A 7,304-nucleotide genomic window follows, 5' to 3' on the forward strand; every position below is an offset into this window, starting at 1 on the left:
TGATCTGTCAAGTTTAAGCAGCTTCAAAGTTCTCTGTCACAAGGTCTCTGCGAACACATCCTCTGGTCATGTTTGGGATGAAGGAGGCTTCTCTTACCCACATCCCCTGCAGCCTTTCCACAGGAGTCCTGTGACTTCTCAAGAAGCAACATCAATGCAGTGCTTTCGTGATAAATTCCCTCACCTCCCAAAGAAAAGATGAAACTCTGAGAGACAACTGTGAGTTATTCACTCGAGTTTCAGAATATGATGGGTGAGGTTTGAATACACAGCAACACAAAATATTCTCTTTTTACATCAGTGCTATTGCTACTGTTTCAGGTGAACAGCCACAAGTCAGAGCTGGTCCAGGGAATGCAAACACACAGCAGAGGCAGATCTGCAGCCAAACCTGCTGCACAACAAGCAGAGAAGGTTTCTGGAGGGATCAGTGACATATGCATGTATGTCAGGGGAAACTGGTAGAAAAAGATACAAAAATGGCTTTATTTTAATTAGAAATAAAAAAGAAGAGTTTGATTATTGTTGAGGTTCTGACTAAAGGAGACCTTTCTGTTTGTGTTGTGTTTGGTATTTATGGATTTTAACTCATTCAGAACAGAAAATATTTTGTGCAGCTTCTAGTGCAAATATTTTAGAATTACAAGTAACTTTTAAGCAGCATAGAAGCGCCTGTTTTAGCTCAATAAATCCTTAATTATTTCACTGATCATATGGGAAAAAGTGAAATAATCTGCCAGTGGAACTATTATATATATATTACGGTGGCCCTGAGGTGCAAAACACTACAACATTAACGAAGCACAATTACAAATTACAAAATCACTACAACATTAACAAAAACACAACGACATTAACCAAAACACGACATTAACAAAAACACAACGACATTAACAAAAACACAACAACATTAATAAAAACACAACGACATTAAGAAAAACACAACGACATTAAGAAAAACACAACGACATTAACAAAAACACAACGACATTAACAAAAATACAACAACATTAATAAAAACACAACGACATTAAGAAAAACACAACGACATTAACGAAAACACAACGACATTAACAAAAACACAACGACATTAAGAAAACGGAAAAGGTAGGTCCCAGTGGAAACCTAAGGAATCGCTGATTGGACTACAGCTCGTTAGAAAACGGAAAAGGTAGGTCCCAGCGGAGACCTAAGGAATCGCTGATTGGACTACAGCTCGTTAGAAAACGGAAAAGGTAGGTCCCAGCGGAGACGTAAGAAATCGCTGATTGGACTACAGCTCGTTTTACTTCTGAACCGGAAGTTTTTCTGGAGACCCTTTCCACAATGATGTCAGACAATGGGCGCCGTAACTCGAAGAGATGTATCTTTACTTCTGGTATGATTTTGCCTCGGGAAACCTGACTGAAAAATTCACGGATACTCATTAGCTTAAAGATATACTAAAAGGTAAGGTTAATTACAACAGCATTTACGTGTTAGCCGTTATTACTCATTGTCAATCCACCATTCTCTAACTGTATATATAATAAACAGCCTCCGATCGGAGAATAAACCAGCTAGCAGCTGCTTTAGCCACAGTTAGGAAACATATACACGCCTGCCTGTCAGTGCTGTGTTGTTAAGTTTCACTAAAATCACTGACATCTTCCAACAGTTGTTTAGAAAAGCATTTTAAATATTGACTTACTGGGAATTACTTAGCAATAGTAATTTGTTAGCTGGCTAACATTACGTAGCCTTTCTGTTTTGGAAATAGAACGTATTTAGGCTCTAATCTTAATCAGATTTTTATAGTATAGACTGGGGTTGCCGCCTGTCACGTAAAATGCATTATCGTCACCCTCCTCATGTCATACGCTAGTTTCACCACCCTCTCAGTAGCGACATTACCTGTAGTCTCAAGTCCAAAACCTGACAGTTATGCTAAACTGAGAAGTCAAACTCTTGCTAAGATAGAGACACGAGTAGGAAGATAGATAGATATTAAAGTTTTATTGGAGGAATGTGATGAGCTCTACTCGCATATGTTGGAGCCTATTAACCATTAGATTAATTTATTTTTTGCGAAATTAATTTTCGCAGATCTAGGTTATGTGAATGATAGATCTATTGTATATTTATTTATGTATTTATTTTTGCTTAGACCCTCTTCCTTGTCAGTCAGCCTCCTGCAGTGATTAACAGGCAGAAGCAGCTGCTGGGGTTGATCTGATTGTTTGGTGGAGGAGTGAGGAGTGAAAAGGTTTTTGTACCACAAATTAACGTTTATATTTGAAGTCAACTCAGACATTATTTTTTGTTACTTTTATAAGTAAAAGAAACCCCTTTCAAACAGGAGAAGTCTCTGCGAGTGCTTTTCATTTTTTCTTTGAGTGAGTTGAAAACCTCCTAAAAGACTACTCTTGCATTTTTTTTGGACTTTATTATGATGCAAGAGTGGCCATAACAATATATATTAGCTCATTAACTTCACATTTCTCCAATGAATATTTATCAAAGGTTATGATTAGAAGGATAAATTTCCTTTACTTTGTTTTCCTGCGGTTGTAGACTTGGCAGTAGAAAATTGATAATATAGGAATAACACCTTTATATCCCTTTTAACAGGTTACACTTGATTCTGCTGTGGTGCCTGTGGAAACGAAGTGCATGAAGTTTGTGCTCAGCTAGGAAAACCCTGTGGATCACATGGTGGGACTTCTGCTTCAAACTGCTCACTACAGTTTACCATTGGCTCTGTCACCCACCAGTTCACTGCAGACTGGCACCAGTTCACTGCAGTTCACTGCAGACTGGCACCAGTTCACTGCAGACTGGCACCCGCCAAGGATCCTACATGGATGTCTTCTTAAGTTGTAAACCCTGAGTACATACTGTTAAAATAAAAATATACCGTTTGTAAATAAATTTTCTCTATCAATGACTTAAATTGTTAACTGTGATAATTATGTTTGTGTAATGTTATATATATATATATATATATATATATATATATATATATATATATATATATATATATATATATATATATATATATATATATATATATATAAAAAATTCCCTTCTCACCCTCCGCAGGTGGTCTCTTTCATCCTCTGAGCCCTGGGAGCTTGAGGGTTCTGCTGCAGTATGTATATATATATAGCTGACTGTATATATACAGTCAGCTATATATATATCTATCTATTTATATATATGAATCCATGTACAGTGTTTAATGTTTGCAAGAAACGGTCACAAACCTTATGTCTTTGTTCCACAATGGCAGCTTTAATAAGCTCCTCTCCTTTCTCATTTCCTCTCCTCCACATACTTCGTTGCCAGATGTGTAAGATTTACAAAAAAAGCAATTTAAATGTAAAAGTTGCACATATGTAGATTACTCAAGAGAAGCTATTTACAATAGTTTTTACAGAACTCTACACAACATCAATTTATTAATAGATACATATTGATATTAATTAAAGGATAGATACACAAAGATTTCATTTCTAACAGCTGCAGTATTGAGTGTTCATCCAAGAAGTGTGACTTGCAGGAGCAGGGAGGCTCTGTACTGGTTTGTCTCCTTTTAAATCAAGAGGCTCATGATAGTTTGACATTAGGCAGCAGATGTCCCACAGCTGATTGACTGAACCTGCCATGGACAGAGGAACAGGACCATCCCAGATATGGTAGGCTAGGTAGGCTACTGTTGAGAAAGATGAACAAAACAATATGAGAAATTATGAATCACATCAGAATATGTAAATTATTTGGCAGATAGTGCTTAAGTCAATATTTAAAATGCTTTTCTAAACAACTGTTGGAAGATGTCAGTGATTTTAGTGAAACTTAACAACACAGCACTGACAGGCAGGCGTGTATATGTTTCCTAACTGTGGCTAAAGCAGCTGCTAGCTGGTTTATTCTCCGATCGGAGGCTGTTTATTATATATACAGTTAGAGAATGGTGGATTGACAATGAGTAATAACGGCTAACACGTAAATGCTGTTGTAATTAACCTTACCTTTTAGTATATCTTTAAGCTAATGAGTATCCGTGAATTTTTCAGTCAGGTTTCCCGAGGCAAAATCACACCAGAAGTAAAGATACATCTCTTCGAGTTACGGCGCCCATTGTCTGACATCATTGTGGAAAGGGTCTCCAGAAAAACTTCCGGTTCAGAAGTAAAACGAGCTGTAGTCCAATCAGCGATTTCTTACGTCTCCGCTGGGACCTACCTTTTCCGTTTTCTAACGAGCTGTAGTCCAATCAGCGATTCCTTAGGTCTCCGCTGGGACCTACCTTTTCCGTTTTCTAACGAGCTGTAGTCCAATCAGCGATTCCTTAGGTCTCCACTGGGACCTACCTTTTCCGTTTTCTTAATGTCGTTGTGTTTTTGTTAATGTCGTTGTGTTTTCGTTAATGTTGTTGTGTTTTTGTTAATGTCGTTGTGTTTTCGTTAATGTCGTTGTGTTTTCGTTAATGTTGTTGTTTTCGTTAATGTCGTTGTGTTTTCGTTAATGTTGTTGTGTTTTCGTTAATGTCGTTGTGTTTTTCTTAATGTCGTTGTGTTTTTGTTAATGTCGTTGTGTTTTTCTTAATGTCGTTGTGTTTTTGTTAATGTTGTTGTGTTTTTCTTAATGTCGTTGTGTTTTTGTTAATGTTGTAGTGATTTTGTAATTTGTAATTGTGCTTCGTTAATGTTGTAGTGTTTTGCACCTCAGGGCCACCGTAATATATATATATATATATATATAATACTTATTTACTTAAAACAAGCCACTTCAATCAGTTGTTAAGATGTGGCCATATTTAATAATATAAAATATAAAATATGCCCATTACTACAAATGTTTTAATTCTCTAGGATCACTTTTCATTATAAATGTACGCAAAACTTTGTTGATATTCTGCTAATGTTGAAAAGACACAATGTCATAATTGTGGTGTTTCCATTAAATGAGAAATGCAATAAAAATCACATGAATTTTTTGTGCTCATGATAAAAAAACATGCAGTGCCGTTATCCTCCTACTACTTCCTGTCATTTCTTTTGTCATTTCCATCAGTAGTAACATCCTGTTGTTGATCACATGACTCGTGATGCGATAAAAGTGTTTCCACTGCGGTTTTATAAAAAATAAAACCATTACAAATGTGTGTTTTATCCTGCTTTATTTGTCTAAAGAGACAGATTCGCAACTGCTGCATTTCCATAAAATAAGAAATGCAATTAAAATGAAGACGTTTGCTCACGCTATATGTCTTCTTCTTTGTCGTTTCTGTCAGTAGTAACATCCTGTTCATCACATGACTCATGTAATCAAAGTATTTTTGCATTAGCCTTTGATGAGATGGTTTTGTGAAAATTAAAACCTTCTCATCCTTCTTCTAAAACTTCTTTTATCAAAAAGCGTGAGTTGTTGTTTCCATTAAGGGGATTTATTTTCATAATTTCAATTTGCACAATTTTATGGTTAAAGGAAACGCAACTAAATGTATTATATCCATTGTTAGTCTGTTCTCTGGGATCACTGGGGCTAATTTAAGTTGGAAGAGCCGCTCTGCCACAGACCTGCAGCTACAACTTTAAAGAAACGAAGAAGCGAGCGGCTGCTTGGGGTCTCCAGAGATAAAACCCAGGGGTGGAGGGAGAAGGGCTGACATTTATTTTTAAACCTTCAGAGGGGGAGCAGCCTCCTCTCTCCCACTTCAACCCCCTTAAAACCCACTTGAATTAAAGTAATCCACTTTTCACTTTGTGGCGACTTGAATGTTTCCAGAGGGTCTCTGCGATACTCGACCACAAGACGCAGGCCGCTCCCCTTCCTCCCTGCATCTCACCCTCTGAGACACAGATGTTTAAGTCCCATTACTGCGCGTATGAAAGGGAGGCGATTAAAGCTTCAACGTCTCTGCTTTCCCCACTGACAACTCTAACGAGGAGCATATTTCACCCCAACCTAAATGCTGTTTTCTTTCCTTACTTTCCACTGAGTGCATTTAAATGGAGCCTATGAAGCAAGTAAGAGGAGATTCAAATTTGTTTTTTGGGACAGCGCTGTCACAGATTATTCAATTTCAGCACCCTTGCAGAGCATATGTTTGATTTTATGACAACTTCTGCCTTTCCTCCTGCAAGGATTATTGCATCAGGCTTTATGGGCTTTCCAAAGCAAACAGCGCTGTCATCCTGCAGCAGATTCAGTGAGTTATAACGTTTCTAACTCTATTGTAATGCCGAGTCGATGGTTGCCTCTCGCTGAAGACCTCATTTATCCTCAAGGTTTCCCAATGACATGTTAAGCCTGGGCTAGCAAAGAGAGACGGAGAGGCGGAGATTGAGAGGCGGTGAGCGAAAATAAAGAGACGGAGTCCATAATGGGAGTTAAGGAAGGTGGTAACTGGAGAGACGGTGAAGAAATAGAGTGTGAGAGTGAAACTCGCCGTGCCGTGTTGGGCAGGAGGCTGACCTTCACGTCTCCAAACCCACAGCAGTTATTTGTGGACGGAGTTTGGAGGGAGAGCGGCTGGAAGGAGGGCAGGCAGGCTGCTGGAGTGACCAACGCTGAGTGATTAAACTCACTGCAGTTCTTCAGAACCAAACGCCTCAGAGTCGGGTTCAGCTGGAACCCAAAGAGCCGGAGAAGAACAGAAATAAACCAGGAGCAGAAGTGTAATTTCACCACAAACGGAAATGAAACCCAGAGATTTAATGAATGGATACCAATCCAGATCAGGGTTTAGTTTGGAAGAGCTGAGAAAAGACGAGAAAAGTTTGGATGGATGGATTTATGAATGGTTGGATGGATGGTTGGATGGATGGATGGATGGATGGATTTATGGATGGATGGATGGATGGATGGATGGATGGATTTATGGATGGTTGGATGGATGGATGGATGGATGGATTTATGGATGGATTTATGGATGGATGGATGGATGGATGGATGGATTTATGGATGGATGGATGGATTTATGGATGGATGGATGGATGGATGGTTGGATGGATGGATGGATGGATTTATGGATGGATGGATGGATGGATGGATGGATGGATGGATGGATGGATGGATGGATTTATGGATGGATGGATGGATGGATGGATTTATGGATGGTTGGATGGATTTATGGATGGTTGGATGGATGGTTGGATGGATGGATGGATGGATGGATTTATGGATGGATGGATGGATGGATGGATGGATTTATGGATGGATGGATGGATTTATGGATGGATGGATGGATGGATGGTTGGATGGATGGATGGATGGATTTATGGATGGATGGATGGATGGATGGATGGATGGATGGA

The 7,304-nt window shown here is 38.7% G+C and overlaps 2 long non-coding RNA genes across 2 annotated transcripts; one reads left to right on the plus strand and one right to left on the minus strand.

Moving 5' to 3' along the window:
* Window positions 1-763: 763 nt before the first annotated feature.
* On the plus strand, window positions 764-2,926 carry LOC148153453 (uncharacterized). Its single transcript, XR_015761660.1, has 2 exons — window positions 764-1,449; window positions 2,611-2,926. It is a non-coding gene; the product is annotated as an uncharacterized LOC148153453 (long non-coding RNA).
* LOC148153454 (uncharacterized) lies at window positions 2,077-4,719 on the minus strand. Its single transcript, XR_015761659.1, has 4 exons — window positions 4,014-4,719; window positions 3,246-3,694; window positions 3,073-3,125; window positions 2,077-2,876 (listed from the first exon to the last, which is right to left on the minus strand). It is a non-coding gene; the product is annotated as an uncharacterized LOC148153454 (long non-coding RNA).
* Between the last annotated feature and the right edge of the window lie 2,585 nt (window positions 4,720-7,304).

Source organism: Poecilia mexicana, unplaced genomic scaffold (assembly GCF_051168715.1).
Source record: "Poecilia mexicana isolate PSO_F unplaced genomic scaffold, ASM5116871v1 scaffold_20, whole genome shotgun sequence".
Taxonomy (NCBI): Eukaryota; Metazoa; Chordata; class Actinopteri; order Cyprinodontiformes; family Poeciliidae; genus Poecilia; species Poecilia mexicana.